Source organism: Anser brachyrhynchus (assembly GCF_964034855.1).
Source record: "Anser brachyrhynchus genome assembly, chromosome: 2".
In the NCBI taxonomy this organism is placed as follows: Eukaryota; Metazoa; Chordata; class Aves; order Anseriformes; family Anatidae; genus Anser; species Anser brachyrhynchus.
The window spans coordinates 119,285,044-119,307,154 of record NC_137695.1 but is presented as its reverse complement, the minus strand read 5'-3'; the positions used below and the strand labels follow the sequence as shown (position 1 = coordinate 119,307,154).

The following is a 22,111-nucleotide window of genomic DNA, read 5'->3' as shown; positions in this document are numbered from 1 at the left end:
CAACAACAAAACCAAAAAAAAAAAAAAGGTGGCTATGTGGGTGACACCTAGGTCATGTTTCTGACTTTCATGTCAGCATCAGGGAGAGATTCTGTGAGATTTTGAATGTGAGTCTTGCATAAAAAGTCCTATTTTGCTTGGATCAAAATATCATCACCATTGAAGCAGGTTATATTTATACATACTGGGATATTTCATGTCATGCCTTGTGCTGCTTTATAGGGACTATTTTAAAGTATTTGAGCTTTTCTGGGCTACCATATCATGGGCTGAGCACGAATACACCATGAAATCACGTGTGCATACAAAGCAATTGTACTGGAAAGTAGATACGCTATCTTCAGTTGCACAAAAAACTCTTGTTTTTCTTAGGATTCAATGCATCCTTGAGTTCTCTCTGACAATATCTCTTGGGTAGGACCTATAATCCACAGTCTATTATGTGATTCTTATTTCAAAATACTCTCTTTAAGTATGATAAAAGAAATAAACTATGACTTTGGGGAAATAGTTGTACTTTGTATTACATTCTGAAAAACATTTTGCTGCTTCTGATAGTAAAGACTAAACACAAATTTGCCTCACAAGACAAAGATCAGCAGCAGTCTACAGAGCCAGCGATCACTACGCCAAAACAACTTTAGAGTAAGTCTGTTGGAGTAAGTTGATTTACTGTGAATTTATAGTGATTTGCAATGAGCAGAATGTGACTCAGTACATTCATCATAATCAAAATAAAACCATCCTCTTTTGTAATTCCTGAAGTTGGTGTAGGGGGATGAGGATATCTTGAGACTCAGATGTGTTTTCCACTACTAACTAGCAGACAAAACAAGTCAGTACAGGGAGCGTTAACAGTGAATTCCTTCTTCCTGATCCAGGCCGTCAGCTTGCTTTTTACATAGTAGGATCAATTGTAAGGGGAAAAAGTGTGTAATTGCATCTTTGTGTTTTTTTCTGACTTTCTACTGAGACTAAAGCCAAAGATGCCTTTTATGTTAGTGATACTTGTGGGGTCTGTGACACATTGTTTGGAACTGGACTGAGATAGGAAATACGTTTCACACAGATCACTCATTGAAATTGCTCCTTTTCCAGTACTGAGAGCAGTGGGGTCTGAGGAGTTTGCAAATAGATCTAATCTTCAAATCTCACCAAAAAAAAATAAATAATAAAGTTGTTGGCTATTTGGTTATTTAATTATCTTTATAGCAACAGCTGCATCATTTGCAAACACTCAAATCTGATTAAAATTAAAGATACTGAATTTACTAGCCAAATATTTCAGACTAATGATCACTGAAATGGCGGATGGCCAAAATATTTAACAATTTAATTTCTGGTAGTGTATACTGTTTGAATTCTCTGGGCTCCACTGCCTCATTAATATTTCATTTGTGATGAGTTCCTAAAGGCCTCTGTAGCTAAGTTACAACATCATCAAGCTGGTCACTCTACATTTTTTCTCATGAAGGAAACTGTCTCTTGGGGGATGATAATTGACTGTTAGAGTTGGTCTCTGAGGATATTCAAGATCTTCCAAGCTCTTTATCAGCCACCTTTTGTGGCTGTTTGTTATTTTTGTTGATCTAAGGCAAGCTAAATATCCAAATGGACTGGAGCTGTTAAATTGCTCAGTTAGAGTGAGGTGACAGCTCTCTTGAGGGAATGCTGATACCCACTTTTCAGAAATATGTCCCTTGGTATAGGGGTGCTTGCTCACTTCATCTCTAGTCCATCTCATTAAGAAATGTAACTGAGAAAGTGATTGCCTTTTACAAATACCTAGGTCAAAACTACTGGCATAGGCTCTGCCTATAATCAACATAATCTGACTGATTATGTTATTTTTGCTGTCTTTACTGCACTGCATCACTTTTTGCCACTGTTCTGTTCTTTATTTTGCTATGTTATACTTCAGTTTTTTAGATCGGGAAATGTGTATGCATTTGTGTGTGTGTATACAGACTTACTGAAATAATAAGATTCTCTCAGAAAAAGACGAGGTGCTATTAATAGACAATTCTAAATAATGAGTAATAGACCATCTTCTCCTCTCAGTCCTTTTTTTTTTCTTAATTTCATACACCAGTTCATTTCTCACATAGTTCAGTTTTTCAGAGAATATGATTTTTAACACTGTTACTTTCTTTTATTGGTCCTGTAGCATACCTTGACAATTTTGGTTGAAGGAACTAACTGAAACAAAATCATATAAAAATGTTCTATATTTTTATACCTTGAAAGCACTGTTTTTGCATGCAGTGTGTGGTGGGTTAACACTAGCTAACTGCCAGGTGCCCACCAAGCCACCCTCTTTCTCTCCCTCCTCAGCAGGACAGGAGAAGAGCAGAAGATAAAAAAGCTCATTGGTTGAGATAAGGACAGGGAGATCACCCACCAGTTACCACAGGGGGCAAAACAGACTGAGTTTGGGAATATTAATCTAGTTTATTGGCAATTAAAAGTAGAGTAGGTTAGTGAAATACAAAGACAAAACTGAAAACGCCTTCCTCCCATCCACCCTCTTCTTTCCACCACACAGTGGCAGGTCCCTTTTGGAGCTGGCTGGAACTGACTGTCTGACATAGGGGTAACTCCTGGTCTCTTCTCACAGAGGCCACTCCTGCAGCCCCCCACAACCAAACATCATGCCACATAAACCCAATACACACTGAAAGCTTAACAAATTCTGATGTGATATTTGTTTTCTGGCTGCAGGGAATTTAACCAAACTTTTCTTTGTGTACGTGCAAATGTTATCTTCTTGTCCTTATCTTTTGATAGTCTTTGTAAACCCTGTGTGAGGAGGAAGGAAGAGAAATGAAGGAAGAAGGAGTGCATATAAAGGCAGTAGAAGAAATCTTAAGAAATCTGCAGTGTATTCCTTTCTCTCCATTGCTTCTTGTTTGTTTTGTTTGTTTTTCCAAGATTTCAGTTATGGTGGTAGAGTTAAATGCTACCATCTATCTGGTAACTTGTATGAAAAGGGTGGAAAACAGTTCATCTGTGGTGTACAAGGGTGGAGACAATATTTATGTTTCGCTCTGTTCTTACCCAGTTTACAGCAAGTTTATACTTGCTTTTTGCCATTGCAGTAATTGTTGTTTGGGTCTGGGAAGAAATGTTTCCCTCAGTGCTGAGCTGGGTGATGTGGATGAGTTTCCTTCTTTTCTGCAGAACTCAGTTGTGTGAGTCATAAAGTTAGGTTCACATTAGAAGGTAATTCCTAGCAGAGTTGCTTGTTCCTCACTATCTAATATGCCATAAAATAAAATAAAATAAAATAAAATAAAATAAAATAAATAAAATAAAATAAAATAAAATAAAATAAAATAAAATAAAATAAAATAAAATAAAATAAAATAAATTAAGCTGGGAAAAAATGCTGAGGGCTTGTAATGTTCATACAGTCAAAACACAATCATAAACAAACTTGCTGTGGTGGGATTAAGATGACTTTACTGTTGTCAGTCCATGTGGCATTACCACATGCAGCAGTACAACTCAAGTCTCCCAGTCATAGTAACCTGTATCTACACTTGGAAATTTCCCTCTCACCGATATCTTATTAACTGTAAGTCAAAGAGACTCTGAACGGATTGGTTAAGGAAACAATGTCTTGGTAGGAAAGGATAATATCTGGGTGGCCTTCATAGCCTCATTCTTGGCCTCTAGAGGTCTTCATGGCCAGGTTTCCCCTTGCAAGTATCTTATAGGGTCCTGCACTGTTTGTGAAGGCAACAAAACTTTTTACTGCACAATAGCAAGAGCTTCATCTCTCTGTTCAAAAATAAAACTAAATGTATCCACGTTCTTGGTAGTGGAATATTTTAAGCAGCATAAGAGCCTACTTTCAATCTGAATAGCTTTCTAAGTTTTGAACTGAATGCACAGTTAATAATAGTAATTTCTACATTTACAGTAAATAAGGCAAGTTTGTAAATATAATAACCCACTGCATGAATACAATACCATCATGAATAGAATGTAGAACAGAAAGGAGGGTTAATAATGCAGACATTATAATAAGTATAGTTTTATGTGTAAATCAAAAGATCTAAAATATAAAAAATTACCATGCCGAGAATCAGCAGTAGAAACAACAGAGCTTAAATCTAAAGTACACTAATGCAGCTCAAGTATAATCAGGGTTGAATAAATATTCATCACCTGTACTTTATTATACTGTACTCAGAAGAGGTAGGCACAGAAAAAAAGTACAGAGCTATATTAAAATTCAGGTTTGGGCTTTGCAAGCTAGTTCAACTCATTCATTTATATACAGCTTTATAGCTAAGGGCTGATCAGTATTGCTGCTCAGAAAATGTACAGTTCTGTTAAAGTCAAAATGCTTCACTAAAGTGTTAAGTTCTGCATTAATTAAATTTGAAAAGGAAAGGTGTATGTACAAGGGGAAATTACATTTTTGTCAGAACTAAAATGGTTAAAACATTAACTTCAAACTGTTTTTTCTTGTTGACATTTGGTATTGTGCCTTAACATAAAATAATACAATTGCAGCTGAGTTCTGTATAATCATAAATTAGCATATAAGCTTTTGGTCATGTTAGTCTTTGCTTTGATGTGGAGTAGATGCTTTGATTGGAGTAGTTTTTACACATCTCAAACTTGTTTGTATAGTTTTAGTGACCTCTTCAGATTAAAATAAGCAGTCATTTGACCCTCTTAGAAGAAAAAAAAAATATAGAGAAATACAAAATATTTCTTGAGGCACAAGAAAATATCCATTTTATTTTGATTATTTTACAACACTGTTGCCCTTTTCTTAATTCTAATCTGCTGTTTTTTTGTTTTGTTTTGTTTTGTTTTGTTTTGAGTAACAGCAAATACCTTGCACGTTTTAATTCTACTTCTTTCTGCTTGGGAGCAGAGAACAGGAACAACAGAATTGAGGTAGCAGAAGAGTCAGGAACCCTTTATAAAACTCATCCAGCAGAATGCCCTGGAAAGCCTTTCTCTTTCAAAGTCTGACTAATAATTAGAGAAAAAATGCAGAAAGGAAAGCTTAATGCTGCTCATCCAGAGTAGAGTTGTATGCCACTTTCCAAGTCCCTACAGATAATGTGCATAATGAAAGCATCCTGCATCTTCTGAAGGCTGAGATTTGCTCATCTCTATGGACATTGGGAATTTGGCATTTCTGATAAACTGAGATTCCTGAGGGAAGTGATTTTTTTCCTGCTGCTTCATCACCTCTGTTCTTGCACTGGTTTAGTAAACTCAAAGACTGCATAAAACACCAACTGAGGACAGCTTTCACAGCTTTATTTTTGTGTTTCCAACCACTTTGGTTTTATTGTGTTTCAGGCTGATCATTTTTGTAAAGTGTCAAGTAACATCACCAATCACTAAAGTTGTTCACACTTAATCATTGATTTCACTCACTGGTGAAAGCTCTCTTCACAGGAACCCTTAAGAAGCTGAAGTGAGGTACCTTGTAAGAATACTGTTTCTTTCAAGTATTCTGTTCTTCTAAGGCTTATTTAATTATATCATTGTTAATGCACTCTCCCTAACTCAAAGGTAGTTAAGAGTACTCAGTTATTCACTGGACTGTGAATAAAGCTCATAGCTTTTCCTAAGGTGAAAGTAATTAGCTCAGAAACGAGTGATTTCCAGGTAGGGAGGTGAAAACTCGATGAAAATAATTGACGATAGGACTAGAAGTAGAAACCAGGTCATCTAGTTCTTGGTCCTCTACCTAAAACGTTAGATTATTCTTCCTTCTGTGCTTTGAAATGTCATCCCATTCATCAAGTTAAATATACAGTGGATTAATGATACGAGTGTGCTCTAGCCAAATTATTTCCCCTTTGAGGTTCTGTCATTGCAAATGACAATATTAGTTCAGTAAGCTTTCATATTCTTTGTAACAATGACAGAAATTTTGGACAATATTACAGATATTCATCAGATCCTTTTAATGCAGGTCTAATTTACAAATTGTTTGTTTCCTTTCTTCTGTAGATAGATGAATGTATTATTGGTGAATAAATGTTTCCATTATTCAATTAGTTGTATAGATAGTCAAATAATGTTTAATTATGTGACCTATTCACATTTTTCCATCAGCTGATACTAAAATACTCATGAGTAATTCTTTTCATTATTCAACCAGCTCTTTAAATGATCAAATAATATTAAATTGAATTCAGTTATTATCAGCAAATAAAGCAATGAGTATTAGAGTATTGTTTTTCAGTATTTGCTTCAATGCACTTACCTAAGCCATGAACTTGCTTTGAGACATGTTCTGTAAAAGTAGAATCTTTTGTATGTTCACACCATGTTTCATCTTCTATGCATCACTAAGATAAACGCTGATGAATGAACCTAATGGGCTAGAGAGGAAGAAGTACCACAGCTCTCACTTTTCCATTGTTGGTATGGTGCTGACCATTTCTTGTGAAGCATGATTCTCTCAATGCTTTGTCATATGCTCTTTTTTCCAATCTATATATATTGTAATGATATCAATGATATTAGTTGGAATTATTTTTTCCATCTACAGGCAGATTCATTTCCATGTTACAGATTTTTTTCGTCAGTTTCTTACATTTTTTCACCTCCATTTTTATTTTTAACTTTAATTTTTTGTTTGCTTACAATCTGACATAGTGTTCAAAAACACTGCTATAATTATGGAAGAATATTAGTAGAGGCATAAGAACACTACAGTGCACAGATGGAAAAGGTTTACGGTGAATCTATCATTGCCCTATGGTGGAGAACAACACTGTTCATAGATTAATGTTCATTTTATTACAGCCATATCTTACCCTCAATCTGTGTGTAGAACCCTCTCTGAAGTCATTTTGATCTGTGTGCATCAATCAAGGGTAGTATATGACACTTAGGGTCACATTTTCAAATGTCGACACTTAGCATCTGGAAATCCTATGTCTTACATGCCCAAAATATTTATTTGTATGTGCAAATATGTGTGATTGCATAATGTTTTAATAAGTAAGACAGTTAAGCTGGTGGGTTTGAAAAATTCACTGCTGAACTATTCAAATTAAGTTCAGGGATAACTGGGCATGTGTGGTTTAAGCCAATTCTGCAAACTTTCCATTCACGACTGTAGTAATAGCCATTTCTATCTGTCTGTATGATTTTAGTAGGATAGAAAAATCCTCTAGTGGAGTAGTTCATGGTTAATAAATATTCTAATGCAGTTATATACATGTGGATATCTGTAAAACCCAGTTAACAATACCATAGTTTTAAATAAAGTATTTTGGCCCTGTGAAGGATGTTTGCAATTATTTCTTAAGAGATTTATAGAATTTAAGATTTTGAGGATTTAAGAATCTCAGAATTTGTTTCATTTACATGCAGGTAAATTCTGTTTATCACCACTGCTGGTGACTCAGACTCAGATAATACAGGTAGAAAAAGGCTTACTTATTTCTGATAATCTCGTACTCTACAGCATACAGCCGAAAAAAAAAATAATAGTTTGTCCACACTTGTTCAGATGACCTCCATGCTTTATGAAATCAGCAATGATATAGGACTATATTCTTATGCATTGATATAATTAGAAAAGTCCTCTGACTGTTGAGATTTGAGACAAGTAATTTACCATCAATATAATTTCCTGTATCTCCATTTTTGATGCTGTAATGAAGAAGATATTATGGTTTGGCCCTTCAGCCTATGACAGATTGAATTTTCCATGACTTGATGATGTGACAAAGTCACTGCTCAAAGGCAAAAATAGTTTGTAACAGATAAACTATTGCAAGTAAATTTATACTTCAAGTGAACTTTATAAAAAGGTATCAGTTATTTTTTTTAACTTAAAAAACAGACAATATCATAATTTAGTGGTCTCACGAAAGCAATGAGTACAATTTCTGATGTGAATGAAAGTATTACTGCAGGATTAGGGAACTTTTTGAACTTTAATCTTTTATTTTATATCTTGTTGAACTGTTACAATGGCCAATGTCCTTTTAAGATACTTGAGCTATATCATAGGCCCATTTAGGAATGAAGGAAGAACTGGGTGCAAAAGTAATTTTCTCTTGTCGTGTTCATACAAAGAATCTGTGAATTATTACTCTTAACAACAAAAGCTTCACCCAGATTGTCAATTCACTTATTTCATTGCCTTTAGGCCAGAACTCTGGACAAGGGTTTGGTGCTGTCACATATCCTTTTCCATCTCATTTAAGTGATCTGGCCTCTGTTTTGGGAATGCATTTTTATTGTGCTGTTAAGCCCTGTGTCCCCTACATGAATATTTCATATATCTACTAAGTGCTTTCACTGAATATATTAGCCCCTGGTTTTCTCCTTTTTTTTTTTTTTTTTTTTTTGTCATGGCTGTTGCCACAAATAAAACGGTAATTGTGGCCTAAGTATACATGAATAATCCTTTATGGGATGAGAATTTTCAAATGCTAATAATAGCTACTTTGTCAGGTTTTGGCTAGGCTATTGAAAATGTTTAAACAAAATCTGTCCATCATATTACGTAAGCATTTTTCTATTTATATCTGCCTTTAACAGTCCACAACAAACATAATGAGCAATAAATGAAGTGGTGGCCAAAAAACACGTTTATGACTCATGCAGATGCCAAGGGACCATCCTAATATGGGCACTGCTTGGCATTTCTGCTAGCAACAGACCAGACCGTAACTCTTGTTTGACAGTGTTTTTGAAGTTTCAAGTTAAAGCCCATAGATTTTACTCATCTTAATGTGAATCAATGTTCAGGCTTCGACTGACTTCTTCCACTGAATATTACACGTAACAAATATTAAACGTAACAAAGGGCAGGCAACCCTGGCAGTTCAAACTAATATTTTACATCCAAAGCATGGTATAAACAAGAACAGAATTTGTCCTGTACTATGGTAGAAGGGAAATGTGAAAGTGTACCTATTTGCTACTATTCACAGAATCACAGAATCACAGAATCACAGAATCACAGAATGGTTGAGGTTGGAAAGGACCTCTGGAGGTGATCTGGTCCAACCTCCAGACTTGATTTCAGATTTCATCTTTTCTGTTGGACCTAAATTAAATTAACTTTGGACTTAAACCACACCTATTTTCTTAGAAATAAACTTGGCTATGATAGCTGCAAAGACTCATGACCTCATTTCACCTATTCTTGTGATGGTAAGAATATTTCCCAACAGTAAATCTACTGGTGATTTATGTAGATTGCTTTTGTTGAGATGAAGATCTATGTGGAACTTCTAACTGGGATTTTGAGATCATGACTGAAATGGAGTTCCTAAAAGGGCAACAAGGATGCCTTATATTGTGTTAGAGAGGAGATAGTTCATGTTCTTCTGTCTATGTAGAAACTTCCTTCTCAGGTTGCTAGCCAACAATTTAGAGAGAGTGTGCTAGTGTTATTGGAATAATAAGCTAAACTTACACGTGCTTCAGGGAATGTTCTTGGACTGAATATCTGGATGAGGAACACACAATGGATGAGAAGCAGATTTATATAAGCTTTCTGTCCTTTTAAATATTTCTTATTTTCTAAACACAATTACATGCCATTTTACTGTTGGAAACAGTGCCAGTCTCCCTCTTCAGAAAGTACTGCTGGATCCATTTTAGCATTATTTGATATCATGGTAGCCTTCTCTGTAAAATTAGATCTGTAAAGGACTAACTCATATGTGCAAGGCTTAGAAGTAATACAGTGAGCTTACTAATGTACAGCTCTGAAATAACCTAATTCTTGGCTAGATGAGAAATATATGCTAACCTCCCAAGTCTTCCTCCAGCAGTATGGAAAAACTTCAGACCAAGTCAGTTGTATGATATTACTCCTGTCTGACAGATAAAGTGTTTTGCATAATTTCCACTTATGCTATAAACTTCTTAGTTGTTTCCCTGAACTTCTAATGAGACAACCCTTCTTTATTCCACATGCAGAGCCTCTTAACAAGTTACATGAAGCTGTATGGTAGGATGAGATCTTTTGTTAGCTAGGGAGTCAATTAAGCAGGGTTGTTTGACAGAGAAGAGGCCGTATGCTTACCACCATATATGTTTGGAATTTATTGACATCTCTACTTCAGACTGGAGTTTTGACTATACTAAAAGCTTGAAGCATGCTGAATTCAACAGAGGGTTTTTTTGCTGAAACCTGAATGCTATGGATTAAGCCTTAGGTCATTTTTCAGAAATCATTTTTTCAGAAATAAATATGATTTTAAAAATGGTTTGAAGGATGAGGAGAGGCCCTAAATCACCAAACAACACTTTTATCTTTATGTTTCATTTTGTATTTATTTTTCAATCACCTGCATATTAACATTTGATTAGCAACCTCATGTTTAAGAGAGCATATCAGGTTATCTGGCTGAAGATAACAAAGCGTGTTTTCCATAGAGGCTTCCAGACTAGAGGCTACACAGATGTGTCTGAGTTAAAAGGATCTCACTGTCTACTCAGAGAAGTGTAGATGGTTTCTGTATTCAGAGAAAACTCATCTGAAGCATCATAAAATAAAATGTACGGAAAATATAATATTCTGTAATTAAGATTTCTAATGAATTGCCTTGTTAATCTATACAGTGTATGCATGTCACAAAATTTTCCAGGCTTAATTAATGCACTTGCCGATTATGTTTATTTCCTGATGTACACACTGATTAAGCATTGTCCATACACTGAGGCTTGAAACAGGATCAGTCTACAAAATAGTACCTAGTTGTTTAACTGGAGACTCAGAATGCAAATAGATCAACTTATGTAAAATTAAATTAGTTCTAATAGAACCCATTTCAACTGAGCAGCTGGTGACACATTATAAACAGAATTCTCTTGTTATGCGAAATAAAGGGCTTCTGCTAACAGATGCTTATATACTTTTAGGCCACCAAAAAAAAAAAAAAAAAGTATGTGTAAGGTCTGAAGTTAAAGAAAGAAAATTCTGGGCTTGTTAGATAACACATGCTCTTGGACTCAGCATTACTATCTGAAGAGTGTGTAAGGTCAACTAGCCCTTTGCAATGCTCCATGTAGAAACTTAAGAGTGAATAACTGTTGAATCTTCAGTCTCACATATATTAAACCTGGTCTTTTTAATAAGCAGTAGCTGTTTACTCTAATAAGCTGATTTTTGGAAAAACTGTTAGGCTGTTGGTACTGTCCCCTAAAACCTCAATTATTTTGTTCTTTTAGCAGAAAGTGGCTTTTGTCTGTATTATTCCTTGAGAACATCATTTTAGAATGGCTATAACACTCTAACTAACTGTTAAAAGTTGGTGGTGTACTATTGGTCAATACTTGACAATGAACTGCACATTTTTTCTTGGGAATGCTGTCAGCCATGCTGAAATGTGTTAGAGTCTCAGTGACAGGCCTTTTCTTAGTGACAAAAGGTCTAGTGGGTTGTATGAATGAAGTAGGTGTGTTTTTAACTCCTGCATATACAGTTTATTTATGGAAAGATTAAGCCTCTGAGACAAAGAGCAAAATAATTTCAGCAGATCTAAGTAATTAAGAAAATGACTGACATTTAAAGCCTGGATGTGCATTTTCTTCCTTCAGTGGATTTAACTCTGACCATCGATTTATCTGAAGATGACTTTTTATAAAGACATTATACTGGAACTTATGAGCTGTTTGCTTCTTGTTCTGTGTTTGAGAGTGTTTATCCCACCAGAATTTCTGTCTTTAATGGATTTTCTAAATACACCACTATGCAAATTAATGTACAGAAATGCTTTAAAACATTATAAAACTAGTCATATCTTCAGTAAGTGAATTAGTAAAACAATCAAATGCTCAATTTTTACTCCATTCCTCGTGTGTTTGTGATTTTATTTTGTTTTTCTGTCAATGACACCTAATATGCAGAATTAAAAATATCAGCTGATCTACCCACAACCTAACTTTTTTTTTTTTTTTTCTGGCCTTACTCAATTCTAATTTAATATCCATGGACTGCATGGAGGTAAAGTTCCACGGAGCTTAAACTGCAATATTTTAGACAATGCTTGCAGAACATAGTTAGATATAAATCATAATGATTTAAATCTCTGATTCTGACTATCATTTGAATAAATGAGCAATAAATGTTGATTCAAAGGATTGCATTTGTACTTAATTATTTTCTTAATGCAAGGCTGAACCATGAAGATATGGATTTTCAACCAGCTTGAGTTTTACACTACATTTGTTTTTTTTGTTTGTTTTGTTTTGTTAAAAAAAAAAAAGGGAAGCTACACTAGCTTCCCATTTAAATATCACCTGAATAAATGTATATTTATTCAGTCATCTACTTGTGCATTTTGTTTGAAAAGTGAAAATGGCATTTATGTTTTATTTAAAGGACAGTGTTTTACTCTCATAATTTGGGTCAAGCTCTTCTTTGTATGGAAATGGGAATTCAGTGTGAAAAATATATAATCATATGATGATTTTCCATTTTCTAGATAAAATTACATTTTAGATACATTATAAAAAGTGTTGAAACATCCTGCATATGGAAATGATTTATAAAAAAAAAAAAAAAGTGGTCCATATATTTTTTACAGCATTATTTATAGTAAGTAGTCTTTCAGGTCTTTATTTAAAGAGATTTGGAGATTTGAAGATAAAAAGTTTTACTTCTCGTTCAAGACACAATACTTTTTTTTTTGACTTTGAGTGCCTAAAACAGAAAGAAAATATTCTTCCTGGATATGCAAAAGGCATGATTCCAGTTTTCTTCTCTTGTAAGAGCACCCTTTTTAAGTGCGAAATGACAAGCTATTGTTTTCTGTACAATATTTCTGATCAATGACATTCCTGTTTTCAGTTTTGGAAAGTATAAGTTTAGAGTCAAAGACAATACACAGCAATACATGGTAACAAAGTACATGTGTTATATGTTTAGGTGTAAGGAGAAATTTAATCTTGTCCAAATGTAGTGTAGATCACCTTTCATACTTCTTCAGTGTTGAAATCTTTTGAAAGGAAATTCTGCCTTCACATACAGTTCTTTATTGCATTATTTCAATTAATACTTTGGGGAGGAGAGAATTATTTTTTTATCTGATTTCCTCCATAGTCATTTACAATTTTAATATTGCAGAAATTAATTGCAAGAGCTTTTTAGCAACTTGTTGGTATATTACAATTCTTGTCCAAAGAGTTTTCAACCTATGAGGAAAACAGAAACAAAAACAAACAAATAAACAAAACTCTTTTGTATAAATGAAGATTTGTGCTTAATTTCCATAAATAGGTGAAAGCTTTTATGCTCTGTAGGTTTGCTTATAAGTATGGTAGTCTCTTAAATTTGGTGCTTTAGTACAAGACTCTAAAATTTGGAAGAATGCTATGACCTATCGCTATAATGAAAGCATTTAACAGTGTTAGGTTCATTAATCGGGAATGTAACACAAATACTATCTTGATTTTTTTTTCAGATGTAAATAAAAACGGAGTAATCAATAAGAATGGAACTGAATCTGTATAAAAGTTTTGCATATGTCTGGTTTTATATGCACTTAAATCTTTGCTCCATCAATGTATATCTTGTCAAATCTCATCTCTTTTAAACTCTTTTGAAGACACTGAGAAAAAAACAATCCAACTTTTAAATATTTGAAAAATATTCTAATTTTATGCTTACAAAATCTCATACTTTTACTTGCTGTTTACTTTTTTTCAGCAGCCTTTAATGGTGGTGAAGTATCCAGCCACCTAAAAGCCTTTTAATGCTAGTTAAGCCTGTGTACAGTAGAAACAGAGGCTAATAATCTCATACCTGGGCACTGGTTATTATAATCACAGTTTACGTTCTTGACACTGTCTCTGTGGTCTCCCCCATTTTATGCCCAGAAAAAGGAAAAACAGCTAGTACTCATTCCAGACTGAAATTTAAACAGCCAAAAATCATTCTACCGTTAAGCAAGAAGACAATACAAAGCAAGCAAACTAAATCCAAATATGTTTAAATTGCTGCTTTAGCATGCGTGGCCTTTTCATGTGATTCATATAAAAAGAGAAAGAAAAAAAAAAAAACAAACTAAATTAGGATCACAGCTCTGAAAAACTGCAAAGCTTCATATTTTTCCCCATTTCTAAAATGTATCAACTGCAAAATGTCAGTGTGCTAGATCAAAATTAAAACCGCATGAATTGAAATATCAAACTTCGTGCTCAAAAGAACTAAGAAAGTTCCCGAGACACAACCTTAATTTAAAGAAGCAAAATTACAAGAAGTCATGCAGAGCAGTATTCTCCTCCTCTCCTTGGAAATACACAGCTCTTTATTATGGAAAGGCAGTAGCCCCTCTATAGTTAGGGTTGCAATCAACTTCCATTATAAAGCCCTATTTTAGCCCCCTGTAACTTTGGCTTGAAAAATTGGAATACAAATTGCCATATTTTCTCCAAAAGAAAAGAAGAATAGATGAGGATTTTTTGTTTGTTTGGTGAGGTGGGAGGATTAGGTTTTATTTTTACTTTTCTTGTGTGAAATTGAGGAAAAATTATTTAACAGTTACAAAGTTTAAGTCACTAAGAAAAACCTACCCTGATCCAAAATTTTTGCTTTGTCTGTTGTTAACATACCTTCTCTTGTTGTCTGAAATTGTTTACAAATAATTTAGCAAAACATTCCCATCACTTATATCTGTCAGGAGGGATGGGCCTAACTTTGGTCTTGGTGATGGGCCTATTTTTTCTCTTTGTAATGATATTAGAAATATTTTACTGGTGACTTCTACAGACATAGGATTAGGCAATCTGATCAATATTTTCAAAAGCAATTCACATCTGGTAGTAGAGTATATACCTCGAAGTGAAGTATAAAGCACATGTTGATGTACTTGGAGTTTTTGAGAAGTGTTTATTTGCTGAGTTCTCCAAGTATTCTTTGTTGAAATTTCTAGCACAGAGGGACTGACTGAGTGTTAAAGACTGTTTTTGGAAAGGCTAGTTATATACTTAGTTATTCAGGGCTACTGACTGCAGTCTAGAGACTGCTTAATGACACTGTGGTGAACACTAGCCACTCCCAACATTCAGTCTTATTTATCATGCTTGGCTCATTTCCTAGGATTAGGTCCAGAATAGCCTAAGGCCATGTAGGCTGTTCAACAAACTGTGTAAGAAAAGAAAGCAAGCATGGGCCATGGCAACATACTTCCCTCCTATTTCAGATAGTTGTTATCCCATTCTGGATCTAATCATTTTAAATTCTTTATGATTAAAGACCTGGCATTTTTGCAGACCTATTTGATTCACTGAGGAAAAAAAAAAAAATGTTCTCCATTATTTTTGTGTTAGTTGTTTAGCAGAGGTTTCTAGTACTATTCAAATGATCTGCTCACTGTTAGAAATAATAAGATTTTTCTTTCCTGAAGGCTTAAGTGTATTATGTATAAAAACCTACATATATGTGTTTACATGCATTTGTATATGAAGTGTGAGAGTATTTTATAAACATTTATAGTAGTTTGGACAGCCTAAAGTTTGTTGTGTACTGTGCTGTAATATTAACTATTGCAATTATTTAATGTATTAGAATGATATTTTTCAATGCTGACAAGACGCATCAGAATGTAAACTTAGATCAAATTGTAATTATATACACACAAATTGCATACACAGTTGAATATGACTTCATACAATGCTTAAGATGTCCACATTATTGCATAACATGACTCTTCGAACATACTATAACATTATGCAAAGGTTAGCAAGACTACTGCAATATTATTATATATATATAAATTTAGAGATTTAAACAAACAATAAGATCTGAGAATGTTTTAAAAATATAATAGAAAAATCTGCACTAGGAAGATGGTTCTCCTGAAAAAAAAAAAAATTAAAATAAAAATCAGACTGTTTTCAGTAGGATATTTCTATAAAATGAGTCTTAAAAATTTAGGAGTGGGAGCAGCAGGAAAAGTATTAATCCTGTGCCAAACTACTTGAGAGTAAAAGAAGGGAAAAGATGCCAATATTTTCTCTGTTTGTATCCACACATGATATCTTTATAAAATTCTTTTTTAACTGGCTGATTTTTCATTGTGATAATCATCAGACCCATTTGAATTTTGCTTTGACATTTGTATTTCTTAAAACCCAGGAACACTAAGTTCACTATTTCTAGAATATCATTACAATTTTCTTGGTAATCTGGATAGTAAGTATGTGTTGTACATAACTGAAGAGAAGAACTGAAAATGAAGTACAGTATTTCCCTGAAGGAAGCAACTGCCAGGGATCATATCAGACATTGCTGGCAATAGCTGTTAGAGTTTTGTGTATGTTGTTGAGAGAGTAGCAGAAGAGGTTGCATAGGCACTTTCCTCAGACATGGCTATCAGAATAAAAAATAAATAAATAATGATAACTAAAACAAACAAACAAACAAAAACTCTGAAGAACCACAGCTAGAAGACAAGGGAGTTCTGAGGACAAAAATTTGTACTGAAAGGCCAGAGTTCAACAGGTACACATTTACCTGTGACTTCTTTAATCTGGAAAACTCTGGTATGTGAGCAACAGAAACAAAGTCATGAGTTTGCTTGCAGACATACAAATCAGAGAAGGGAGGCTTTTCTCAGAGAGAGAACCTGGAATGTTCCTCCTAGGAGTACCATAGGGGGACTTGAGTGAAAAGGCGGTAAGGAAAGATATGAAAGGAACTAAGGGAAAGACACACTTGTCACTTGCTCAGGTTATTATATGACTATGTTGAATTTTTTACTTCTCAGAACTGTATAGACAATGAGATAAGTGAGCTTTGTGTTGAGATTTCCAGGATTCATTTGCTCTGCTGGAAAGAATTTTTTTTCCCAAACAAAATTCAGTTTGATACTACAAATAGGTAAGTTTTCAGAGGATAACACTGGAAGTGATAAAGGTGTCACCCATGCTTATAACAACATTTGTGAAAGGTAGGAATGACACATACAGATACAAATATATCCAGCAATTGGATCAATAATTTAGAAATCAAAAGTTCTATAAAGTAAGATTGACCTAGAGAGAGTCATTTAGCTTTTTGAGTCAAGATACATAATAACTTGAATTATGACATGATCTGACATTGTGACTCGAAATAGTTTTTCCAGCTCAACAGCTATCTAAATTGCAAATGAAAATCTGGTAGCTTCTATGATAGAAAGTTTCTTACCACAACAGCAGTCTGATTATTGCATGTTATTTATGCATTTAATAATACAATGACTGGAGAAATATGTGTTTGATTTTTTTTTTTAATTAGCAGAAAGAGCTGAGAAAATTTCTTGGTCTTAATATTTAGCCTTATTATGGGATTTCTTTGAAAGGTTTAATCCATATTTGACATCACCTGTGTCTAATTTTCAGAGCTTATTAAATAACTGCTTTCAGTAACTTATTAATGCTATATATTAAAGTAAATAAGACTTTGAAGAGAGAAATATGTTCATTTCCCAGTTTTAATTCTGTCATTCAGTCTGAATTGCATAAAATTCTAACTTTAAACACTGACGTTCTAATCTTCCTTTCAGTGAAGTACAATCCCAACAACAAAGCCCATTAAGGATGAAATTTTTCCATTCCTCAAATGGATAGTTGTCCACAATCCCTTGAATACTCAAGGGTGTATTTTTGCATAGAAAGCATAAGAGAACTGGGTGCATACCTGCACTAAGAGCCTTTGGGATAACTCATCTGAAATGTCTATTTCCAGCATTCTCTGGTAGAATCTATTGGCAGGAAAGGAATACTCCAAAATTCCTTGGCTTTCTCTAAGGTACTGTTCAGTAAACATTTAAGAAAGAAGGTGGCCAGAGAAAAGATAGAATCTTTCCGTTACTTCAGTGAATGGAGTAATTCAGAGAGAACATACTGAAAGTCTTAACACTTCCATGAGCCAATGTGTCATTTTATTTGAATAAATCATTCTGTTATTAATATTAGGTATCTTTTCTTCATCATCCTTTTTACTCCTATAAATTGACACTTTTGAAGTAATATGTTGTACAAACATGGTTAATACATTTTTGAAATTTCATTTCAAAGTTAAATGCTTAATGACTTGTAGTTTTCTGCTATATATATATCTGGCAGTTTTTCTCAGCATAAGCCTGCTAACATAACTCACTCCAGGCTGATTTATTGTTTTTATTCAACCAGGTGCTACATGGGTTTGGCAACTTTGGCAATGCTATTGTCTATAATGACTCTGCACTTGGTGCCTGATGATGCCAATGTGTGCAATGAATTTACTGGCACCAGCAGAGAATATTTAATTCCCTTATCTCTTCATGAAGAATCAAGCTTTTATCTCCCGTATTGCTCGTTATCCTGTATGTCTCATATAATCTCTTTGGTTTCTTTGATACCAAGTTATTTTGAAGTTTCTTTATTTTATTTCCCCTATCTTTCCCCTCGTGGCGGGTCTTAGGGATTCCTATTTTGTTAAGTAGGCTATATCATAAACAAGTTTTTTCTTTTTAAAATAGATCTATTTAATGATTCTGCAATATGTAGGAATACAGAGAGTACATATTATTTCTGCAGAGGAATGAATTTTTTTTTTATTTTTTTTTTTTTTTTACTGTTACCAGTCTTCTTCATAACTGTACGGATAAGCTAAATTCTGGTGAAAACATTTAAAATGCTTGTGCTATTTAGTACAATATTCATAATTTAAAGTTCTGTTATGTTTTTGAAGTTTCTCCTAAGTTCGAATAGCAACCAAGTAACTGCTATATAGTCTACAAATAAGCTTTCTCTCTCAGTCTTTGCTGTGGTCTATCTGGTGTTTTAGAACAAGTAATTTATAATTTTGTTTATGCTCTTTGAAGAGGATTTTATTTATTAATTTAGGACTATAAAGTCTTGCACCTGAGCATTCATATTAGGTCTGCAGAATTTCTTACCACTGCAAGTCTGAATGATAGGTACTGCATACTACAGTGCACAATTATTTCATTCACATTTCTGCAGCAAGTCATCATTCTCTTGTTAGTTTTTTTTTTTTTTTTTTTCTAAAATGAGCAGTTTGAGGCATAAACTTACCCTTTCTTTATCCTTTCCTTATTATTATTGTAAACTTTGAACCTCCTAATGATTAGAGTGTCAAAACAGGATGATGGTTGCAACTTAAAGATTTGCTAACTTGAAAACATGTACATTACAGAATCACAGAATCGTCTAGGTTGGAAGAGACCTCCAAGATCATCTAGTCCAACCTCTGTCCTAACACTAACAAGTCCTACACTAAACCATATCACTAAGGGCTACATCTAAACGTCTTTTAAAGACCTCCAGGGATGGCGACGCAACCACCTCCCTGGGCAATCCATTCCAATGCCTAACAACCCTTTCAGTAAAGAAGTTCTTCCTAATATCCAACCTAAACCTCCCCTGGCTCAACTTTAGCCCATTCCCCCTCGTCCTGTCACCAGGCACGTGGGAAAATAGACCAACCCCCACCTCGCTACAGCCTCCTTTAAGGTACCTATAGAGAGCGATGAGGTCTCCCCTGAGCCTCCTCTTCTCCAGGCCAAACAACCCCAGCTCCCTCAGCTGCTCCTCGTAAGACTTGTTCTCCAGACCCCTCACCAGCTTCGTTGCCCTTCTCTGGACTCGCTCGAGCACGTCCATGTCCTTCTTGTAGCGAGGGGCCCAAAACTGAACACAGTACTCGAGGTGCAGCCTCACCAGAGCCGAGTACAGGGGGACAATCACTTCCCTAGACCTGCTGGCCACGCTGCTTCTTGTACAGGCCAGGATGCTGTTGGCCTCCTTGGCCACCTGGGCACACTTCTGGCTCATATTCAGCTGCCTATCAACCAGTACTCCCAGGTCCTTCTCGGCCAGGCAGCTTTCCAGCCACTCATCTCCCAGCCTGTAGCTCTGCTTGGGGTTGTTGCACCCCAGGTGCAGGACCCAGCACTTGGCCTTGTTGAACTTCATACAGTTGACCTCAGCCCATCGGTCCAGCCTATCCAGATCCTCCTGCAGAGCCTTCCTGCCCTCGAGCAGATCGACACACGCACTTAGCTTGGTGTCATCTGCAAACTTACTGAGGGTGCACTCGATCCCCTCATCCAGGTTATTTATATTACAGTATATATGTTGTTTTTTAAGTGTATAGTCAACACAATGTTCTCTTTGCCGTTTCATCATTGTTTACTGGACCATAAACCATGCATAAAACAAAGTTTCATTAAATATGAACTTGTTTAGGAATGATTTAATGACAAAGATCGTTTTTTTTTTCTTACTTTTTTCTTACTTATATGTCTCAGTGAAATTTAAGAAATAGCTTCCAAAACATTTATTTTTTCAGTGACCAGTTTTGCATATGCATGGCACTACAACCATACAGATAAAAATCAAACAGGATGTACAAGATTTAGCAATCCCATGTTTGTCTCATGGTGTGAGAGGATCTGAATAGTTTTTCTAAACAAGCTGTATCTTTAAGATAAATGAGACAGTTCACAACACAAGACTATACTTAACACTGGAAAATATAAAGGCAGTGACCTATATGCCAGTCTCACTCAATGATAAATTAGGGCCATGCACAGCAGATCACACACACACACAAAAAAAAAAAAGACCAGAAAAAAAGCAAAAAAGCTCCATCTCATTCTGAATACAGTGGCTAGTCCCATAAATAACACAAGCTGCCAGGAAAACATCATTCCTATAGTACTCAATGTATTGGTTTTCTGTCCAATTATAGATCCACTACAGGAACTTCAGAGTTTTCATAGGTTTGTACCACACTTACCTCTTCAGCTCACCATAACAGCTACGTTCCTGAGTTATTCCTAAATTAACAGAGTGGAGAATGAAATGTACAGAAGTAAAGAACATGAACAATTCTAGAATCCCATTGCACATGTGCATGCATACACACACACAAAGTAAAAATAAAGATAAGAAGCTCAAGGCTTTATTTTCAGCTGAGCTTCTCTAAAAAAATGAAAAGAAAATTGATCAGGAACACTATATTTGGAAAATGTAGTTACCAACTCCACACTGAAATACGAGATAAAGATGAACAATAGGCTTCATTTTACATTTGTTTGTATTTCATGTACTTCTGTTTGATGGCTAGTAAGTAGTAGCGAATACTACAGATAGAAAACAAACACTTCTGGTTTTCACTTGGTTAAAACAGGCATGCATTATTTTCACATTCAGAATACTTTTTTTAATTTTTTTTTTTCATAGTGGAAAAGAAAAGATCGTTTGGTATTGAACTTTCATATTCTGGTAGCATCTGATACTAGGTCAGAAGATTCCAGGCACTGTACAAGCTTATGAGAGTAATAATAGTTCTAGAAGTTTACAATATAAAGTTTAGAATATACAAATACAGACAACAGAAATGTGCCTGCATTTTTAGATGGAATATTTAGCTTTGCAGAAATTGATTATTGGAAATGCTGACACAGAACACAGTGTTGAAGTGGTTTTGATCCCTTCTAAAAGAGGGGGAAGATCCACAAGCTGGGCACTCCCTTCAAGCGTTGTCTCATTAGCTTGATTTTCCTTCAGGGGGTATAGTGCTGCTTGATATCTCCTCCCTGGCTTCAAATTTACACAGTTGTTCAAGGTATGTGGACTCCTAGGGGAGGAGTGAAAATTACTTTCAACAATTTCATTAATTTTGAGATATTTTCTCAGGTGAGGGGTAGCAAGTTTCCTTGGTCGAGTTCTGTGCTAAATCTCAAGCACACGATGGACCCTCCACTCTCCAGATTATTTCACCAGTTGTACTTAAAATGTTCTCCCCTTTACTGCAGAGGGAGACAAAGGATTCTCCATTTTTGTAAAACATCCCGTGGGGAAAAGAACAAAAGACATATACAGTTTCTGTATGTACAGTTTCTTAGTTGAATATGACTGAACTTTTTTTTTTTTTCCTGAGGAATTTTTGGTTACTCACATGCTCAAAATATTAAACATGAAAGTTGCAGCATGTACAGGATGAACAGAGGCTTTGAATATTTTGTTTGTTCAGAGGTTAAATGGTGATCCGCAATCCTTCCTGTTAAACTGTTGAAGATAAATAGCAAATTGCCACATTTATATCTTCTCCCCGGTTTGCATTTAGGAGACAACACACAGAAAATTCACTTTG

At 34.9% G+C, this 22,111-nt stretch overlaps 1 protein-coding gene across 5 annotated transcripts in view; it reads left to right on the top strand.

Moving 5' to 3' along the window:
• ST18 (ST18 C2H2C-type zinc finger transcription factor) overlaps positions 1 to 22,111 on the top strand; it is a 205,937-nt gene that overhangs the window by 77,438 nt on the left and 106,388 nt on the right. The gene's annotated exons all lie outside the window — the stretch shown is intronic.